An 8,466-nucleotide genomic window follows, 5' to 3' on the forward strand; every position below is an offset into this window, starting at 1 on the left:
CGATTTATTTCACCGAAGTTCAGATTCACCACATTCACTACATGTAAAAAATCAACACACTGGAATCTGAAAGCACCGTTCACCAAGTTTCAGAAATTCAAACCAAGCGTACCAGTCAATTTGACCTGTAAATTGACAAGGAATTGACAAACGTTTACATCTGAGTGCGTATCGGCTAATTTTCTGAATATCTCTCACATAGCGTATCGGCTAATTTTCTGAATATCTCTCACATAGCGTATCGGCAACCCTTGCCGACGCAGAAAACGACAGGATATAACTAATGCGAATTTAGGGTGGACGAGCGTATCAGCAGATCTAGCCGATACAGAAAACGACAAATCGGCTCAGGCTGCTGATCACACGTGCGTAACGATATGAAAACTATGAATGTGTAACTTAAATAAAGCTACTCGATAACACTTAAAACAAATCTATATCGGCTTTATGATATTATGACGTTATCACAGGGTTTCACAGCCAATTACACATGTTTCAAGGTAGATAAATCTGATAAAAGCTAAAACAATAGGAAAAATCTATTATACTAGCAAATATCAATAAATTATGAATAAATCTGGACGAGAAGACAGCGATGCGCCAGAAGTCAAAGCCTAGATGAATTCGATAACTCTTGAATAGATCTGAACGAAGCAACAGCGATGCGCCCAGAAGCTAAAGTGCAGATTTATTCAGTAGAACGAATACTTACCAGCAAATCAAGTCGCTCGAATGTGAGACGTCCTTGATCAGCTTGAAAGAATTCGCAGAAAAGAAAATAGCGAAGTCACCGACTAGAAAGTAAATTGCAAAGGAATTGTAAAGGTTTATTGTATTGGATGTGTATCAACCTTTTAAAGTCCCTTACAACTGATATTTATAGCCTAAACTAACAAGTCCTAGCCGATTACAACAAACACATATCTTAACAAAAAGTAAAAGATTTCCTAAATAAACTAAACCGAATCATAACCGAATCACCAGAATCTAACTAAATCCAGAATATCCCTTTAGCCCATCGGCAATGGTACCATCGGCTCACTTCCAAACCACACACATCAGCACCTTCCAAACTGAAATATTCTTTTAGCACCTTCCAAACTAAAATATTCTTTTGGGCCATCGGCTGCCATTTTATCAGCCGATCTCCACGCCGTACATACTAACACACCTCCAAATCGACAATCTCTTCTTCACACCATTATTCATCTTGACACGTGTCAAAAAACGGTGTCAACACTTGATCATGCCAAATTTTCTTCAATCAATATGTTGAGGTTGTCAATATCTTTAATTCATTGAGCATACCCGCTTTGAGCTATTAACTTTGAATCTTCCTTAATATAAGAATAAAATCTATTTTGATTCACAAGCCACTTTGTTCATGCAAATAATAACATTCTTCAACATAGAGCTCACCATGACTCTAGGATCTCCGGTCTATGACCCGTATTAGTTTTCTTGCTCCCCCAAGCTATCGCTTGTGTAGCCTCTTGAAACTCGCCTCTCGGTCATCTCTTTGAACTCATATTGATTTATGTCATGCATGAAATCTTCTTTATCAATCCTCAATTCAATTTCATATATAGACTTTCCAATTTGAGACTACATATATGCATGAACTCTTGTCTCATTCCCATGTTCCTTGCTTTCTTCCTTTGATAATCAATATACATCTCATATGACAAGATTGGGGCTCATCTACCCCAAAAGCATCAAAATAGGTGGGTTAGATTAGGTTAGATGCATCTAACCCACTCCAAAAAACTATGCCCCTAAGAGGTGCTTATTGGGGTTAGATTGGGGTGGGTTCCAATTTTTTCTCCCTGGATCCTTTTGTGCTGACTGCCGAGTCGCCTCCCTCCTCCCCCGCACCCATCATGAGCAGGGGCTCGCGCCGCTAGCGTCCCTCACCGGCGTCGCCCCTCGCCGCTCATCGGAGTCGAACCGCCCGTCCGCATCTCGCCGCCCCTTGGAGCTTCGCCGCCTCTCGGAGCCTCGCCACCCCCCCAAGATTCGCACCCCTCCAAGCCTCCCTGTGACATCCCAGAGTTTTAAAATGCTAAGTAAAAAATATTAAATATGATATCATGCATAATCAACCAAGAAAATGGAATCGAATACATTTATGTGTGCATGCATGTGTATGTGTATAGATGCATAGGTCAGAAACCGTAAATAATTTTTAAACTAATGTAAGTATACATACGAAAACGAATAGGCGTCTCTCTAAAATCATGTTAAATCAAAGTCTTGTTGAAGTCAAAGAGAGAAAATAAAAATTTGAACATATAAAATCATGTTAAATCAAAGTCTTGTTGAAGTCAAAGGGAGAAAATAAAAATTTGAACATAAAATGACAAGTCCTTGGAACCGTAGTTTTCAAAGATTTAAACTAACTTTCAAATTTCAAACTAATATGTTTTGAAAATGATTTCTAAAATATAGCTCAAAAGAATTTTTGTCCAAAACCAAAGTTGTAGGTTTTCAACAGACGAACAACTTTTGTGTTCAAAGTTTTTCGAGTTATCACACAAAAATGGGAGAAAATTTTGAATTTCGAAGCATATAGTACCTTTTCAAATGCACTCAAGTTTCAAATTTTAACTTTCAAAGGAAGCTCCAAATGAACTTTTGGCTAAAATGAAAGTTGTAGATCTCGAAATTTTGAACAACTTTAGTATTCAAGAGTCTTTCATTTGAGGTCAAGAAAATGTATAAAAATTTAGTTTACAAAATGAAGTTTTGGAACTTCGAGTTAATTACGATATTGCCATCAACTCCATCTCCTTCTCTGCTCACGCCGTTCGTCGCCGTCTCGTCGCCGGCACCACCACGCGTCGCCTCGTCGAACCTTCTCGTCGCCGCTTAACCATCCAACGAAGCCAAGTTCGTTTTCTCCTCTCCGTTTCGCCTATTCCAGAGCCGAGCCTCTCCTCCCCTTGCCCAGGCTCGTCGCCCGCCGTCGCCATGGCCGCCGACCTCAGCTCGCCGCGGACCTCCGCCTCCGCCCCATTTCTTCCAAATCCGCGCACCCCGCAAGCTTCTCCACCTTCCATAGATGCTTCCTGACCCCTCCATCGCCACCCCAACCCTCCGGAACACTGCCGCCGCGACACAGCAACGCCGCCGTCCGCAGCTCGCCGTCGAGCTCGTCGTTCCGCCCTCTCCCCGCCCAAAACAACCTCGGGAACGGCTTCACCTCGCCCCAATGGAGCTCCCAAGCCCAGCCACCTCTGCCCATGGCCGCCGGAGCGCCGCCGCACCGGAGCAGTTCCGCCACTGTCCGCCGGCGTCTGTGGAGCCGCCGCCTCGGACCTTCTCCTCGCGAACCAAGGACACCCAGAGGTGCGGCTCAGTCCCCTCTACCTTTTCCCCACCCTAACCCTCGCCGCCGGCGAGCCTGGATGCCGAAAAACCAAGCACCGCCCCTCCCCTGTTCTGTTCCCTCCGCCAAGGACCTCCCGTGAGAAGAAACAGAAACCCAGGGGCCAAGATGCAAAAGTTCATTTCCTTTTTCTTTTGTTTTCAAAAACAGCAAACTTGTACATTCCATATAAACTCGTAGAAAAATCAGAAAAATTCAAACTAAAATGTTTTGGAATCCTTAGATCAAAACCTACAACTTTTGTTACAGTCACATGTTCATATTATGCTTATATTTTAATCTAGGATAAAGATTAGATTAAATAGCACACAAATATATCTCCTGTTGTAGTCATGAACTAAGTCTAGTTTTTGGACAGTGTGCTACACCGTAGATTAATAGATTACTGTAAAAATTTGAGAACATTTTGACAGATCTAGCTATAGGTTTTATTAGATTTTGGTTTATGCCTATGTTAAATAGATTTAAATCCACGAGATTCTATACTAATTTTATTGAGCTGAAATTTTTATTAAAGTCTTACCTTTGTTTCTAGATGCTATAGAAAAATTTTGGGAATATTTAGTAATGTATAACTAGTTCTTTTGTTTTATTCATGAATACACTTTGTAAATCAAAAACCCTAGTTTCCTTCATTAGAAAAATCTCATAGTTTTACTAGAGCTTGGTTCTGAGTAGGTGAACATGCATGCCAATTTTGAGAATCAATAACTTCCTAATTTGTTCTGTAAAATTAGAGCTTTATCCCAGTAGAAGTTGTTTAACTTATTGTTCATGTTTAATCTGCTTCATGAAAATAGCTGAAAATTTTATTGTAAGTTGGTACTTTAGTTTTGTTCCTTGCAGCAGAATTTCAACCCCATGAGCTATGGGTAACTATAGTTTTGGATAAAGCATGTTATCTTTATTTTTGTTAGAAGGAATAACTTTTGTATGTTTTGGTATATAATGAAAACCCCACTTTGATTTTATGAATTAAATTATATTAAATTACTACTCTATAAATGACTGTCCAACTGGATGAAAAAGAAAGTAGTGGCACCCTCCAACTTGAGTTTGGTTGATCTCCATCTATGTCAAAAAAATAAATGCATTATATTCGTCTCATACATATGCGTTCATATAGAGCCGACGAACCTACCAGACGGAACGTACAAGTTGGTGTCTGAAGCCGAAGCAGGTCCCGGAGAAGCTCAAGTGAACTTCGCAGACGCCGTTGAGAATCCGAACCCGACTCCATAAGCCTCTAACTAACACTGACCTAGTGTTAATTCCAGGCAAGCCCCGGAGCATGACCTATCTATTTTAAATTTATGCAACTTAATATTGTTTCTATCTACTTGTGCATTTAAGTTACAGGAGTTGATTGGAACCTTAGTTGCATGATCATAGGTACCTATGCTTGAACACTAGTATGTGTAGGTCGCTAGTTGGCTATGCTAATGGTTCGGTAGAAGTCGAGTGATTTCCTGTCACTCGCGAGAATTATAGGAATTGAATGTTTATTACATGCTACAACTACAAGGTTCACGGGCGGGGCTGTGGTACTTGTGATGCCCCGTCTGTTTAGTGAAAATGGATAAGGCCGCAGTGTGTGGTAGTGGTGGTTAAGCGTTTGAACGTACTAACCACATGCCGAGAAATATGGTAATCGGTAAGTTTAAGTACCTGATCGGCCCGGCGAGTGGACTTCTCCCTCACCCTCTTTGAACGTTGTTCTCATGCGGCCACATGCGGGTGCAAGAAGGCTCATGACCCGGCGTCGTACCATGGCGTGGATTCTTGTAGTCGAGGTGGGTGACCCTGATCCACAACCCGGAAAGAAAGGGGAAAAGTCGTGTGGGTGACTTGGTTCCCATACGTGTGTGTTAGGTCTGCCTGGTCAGGTTAACAAATTCGATTCGAATCGTCCGCTTCTCACGGTTTGGGACTGCTTAACCCTTTTGCCACATAGAGTAAGAAGAGAAAGATGATGATGAAGAATATGGTTGGTTGGATGATGAAAGATAATTGTTTCCCACCATGTATGCTATTGGGTAGATGCTCACCTAGAATGGTTAATTGAACTAGAACCTGAAAGATAAAATATGAAATTAAGGATCTACTCTTTATTGCTTTTCGGCAAACAAACCCCTCAAGCCAAAAGCCTTGCATGTCTAGATAAAGGGCTAAGTATACCCTTAGTCGGGTAAGCCTTGCTGAGTATTAGTATACTCAGCCTTGCTTGTAGCTTTGTTTTTCAGGTGGTACATTTGAGGTCGGATGACGTCATGTACGGGCTTCATCATGACATCTTGTTTCGTCGCTAGTCTATCGTTCGTTTTCCGTCACTCTTGAACTCTGTTGTACTTTTATAAATTCAAACTTGGTTTGTAATATTAATTCAATTTCATACTATGTGCTGTAAAATTTGTAGAATGTTGCATTCTCTGGACGGCTTTGTCGATCCTGTTCAAGTGGTTTAATCGGGATTTTACCCGACAGCACTGCCGGATTACTCCGTTTTAAGTGCGTGTTAACCCTGATTGTCATTTTGATGATGGTTAGCGCACTTAAGCCGGATTAATTTAGGCGGAACTGCCACACTCCCCGTCCCCAAGATCCGTGCCCATTCGAGGTGGCCGCCCCGTCCGAGCCCCCCTCCGACCTGAGCCACTCGGAGCAGCGCCCCTTCGAACAGTGGCGACACTGGGCGAAGAGGAGCTCGGCATCCAGTGGGGCCGGCGCTATAGGCCCCCGTGCGCTCATCGTACCACCGCGCCGCCGACGCTGCAGGCCCCCCCGGTAGTGCATCGTGTCGCCGCGCCCTGATCCGGCATGAGAAAGAGGTTGAGGGGAGAGGAAACTTCGGGAGAGAGATGGGGCGGCATGGGTGGGGGAGAGGAGCTAGAGAGGAGGGCACACAAATCTGGCCACACCAAATCCTGCTAAAGAGAGACCAAATGATTAGAAAAGTACATTTATTATCAATCTAACCCTTCTATCTAAACACCTTTTTGTTTAGAGTTAGTCATGAGTTAGAAACTAACTCTAACTTCTAACTCCGTTAGAGTATCCAAATAGGGCCTAAGTTTTTGCTGTATTATTATGGCCTCTAACCTGCCTGTCGGTGCGTTTATTATATAAATAACATTTTTTAGATAAAGGAACATGAATATCCCATCCTCTACATCGAAATGATATATATAGCCATTATTGCAAGTCACAGTTCACAAGTAAATGAGAAACAGATTACAAGCATAGCCTATTACTAAACTGCCACCCATTCCTTGCGAAGATTTCCATTGTAGTTGACTCCATAACCCAGCAAGCAGTTGATATAATATCCATGTCCTCCTCCTTTTGTAGTGGCATCCAAATTCTGTCTAGGTATGTCGCCCAGAAAAGGATCTGTAAACAAGTTTATTTTTGAGACTTATGGAAAACAATATCATTTCTGCTCAGCCAAATAGCCCAACAAAGAACACATAAATCTGCATAAACCAATTTTTTGTGTGCCCCTGCATCCCATTTAACCAAATCTCTAACATGTGAACAATGTTACTGGTCTTTGTAGGCCAAACGTGATGTGAATTATTCGCCAAATTAACCTAGCTACATGACAATCAAAGAACAGATGTGCACTTGTTTCATTAGAACAAAAACAACATTGTTGAGTTCCCTGCCAGTTTCGTTTAGGTAAGTTATCCTTAGTTAAAATAACATCGCAGTGCAGCAGCCAAATGAAAACCTTTACTTTGAGGGGAATCTTTAGTTTCCACAGGGTCTATTAATTGGTAAGATACTATCATCCATGAGTGCTAAATACATGGAGCGCACAGAGAACAAGCCATTTTGTTGTAAGGTCCAGATGCCAACGTCATGCCTCTGCACGAGTTCCACCTCGACAACTTTGGATACTACCTGCAACCAATCCCTTAAGTTATTCCCCTATAAGTAGAGGTGGTAAAGGGCCCAAAATTTTGAACTAGAAAATCTAAGAGCCGGGCCCTAAAAGGACTGGGTTCTAATCTTATACAATTTTGAACTATAATATTTAAGGGTTGTACTTAGTGCTTTATGAATAGTATCATGCTTGTGGTAAACCAAGTTATACAAGTTTGGGTATTGGAGCTTTAATCTGGTGTTCCCCAACCATTTGTCCTCTCAGAACCTTGTCTGTTCACCATTTTGAATTTTGAATGACATCCATTGCATGAAGTCGTCTTTCACCTTCTTTAGGCCTGCACAGAATTGGGAGTCCCCAGGTCTTCTCGTGAACTGTGTGAGGGATTTGGAGCCAAGGTATTTGTTACGAAGGAGTTGCTGCCAAATGCCATCTTCGTTAGTAAGCTTAAATAGCCATTTGCTTATGAGGCATTTGTTTTGGATCTCCAAATTAATAATACCTAGGCCACCTTGGTCTGTAGGCCTACAAAGAATACTCCATTTCGAGAGTTTTTATTTTCTCTTATGTCCATCCCCTTGCCAAAAGAACCTTGATATAAAAAAATCTAGTTTCTTAAGGACTTCTTTTGGAATCTCAAAAAACCAAAGCATATATACAGATAGATTACTCAACACTGAGTTAATTAAGGTAAACCTGCCTCTCCATAAGAGAGCAATTTGCTTTTCCACGTACTCAGCCGCCGCTCAAACTATCCTCTATTACTTTGTAGTCTTTGTTACTGATTCTCTTATGATGAAGCGGTATACCTAAATAAGTGAAGGGAGTTTCAGCGACTTGAGAACCGTAAATACCCACATACCTATCCTGCACTTCGCATCGCCAAAACAATACAATCCACTTTTATGGTAAGTTATTTTGAGACCGGATAAATGCTCAAAAGTTGTAAGGATAAGCTTCATATTCTTGGCCTCCTCGATCAATAATATCATGCATTGTATCATCTGCATACTACAGGATTGATAGACCATCATCAATTAGATGTGGAATGAGGCCTGAGATTTGACCATCTTCCCTCACCCTTGCTATCAAAATTGCCAACATGTCCGCAACTAAATTGAACAACAAAGGCGATAATGGATCACCTTATCTCAGACCTTTCTTAGTTTGGAAATTTTTTCCAATATTGTCG

Source organism: Panicum virgatum, chromosome 5K (assembly GCF_016808335.1).
Source record: "Panicum virgatum strain AP13 chromosome 5K, P.virgatum_v5, whole genome shotgun sequence".
NCBI classification, from domain to species: Eukaryota; Viridiplantae; Streptophyta; class Magnoliopsida; order Poales; family Poaceae; genus Panicum; species Panicum virgatum.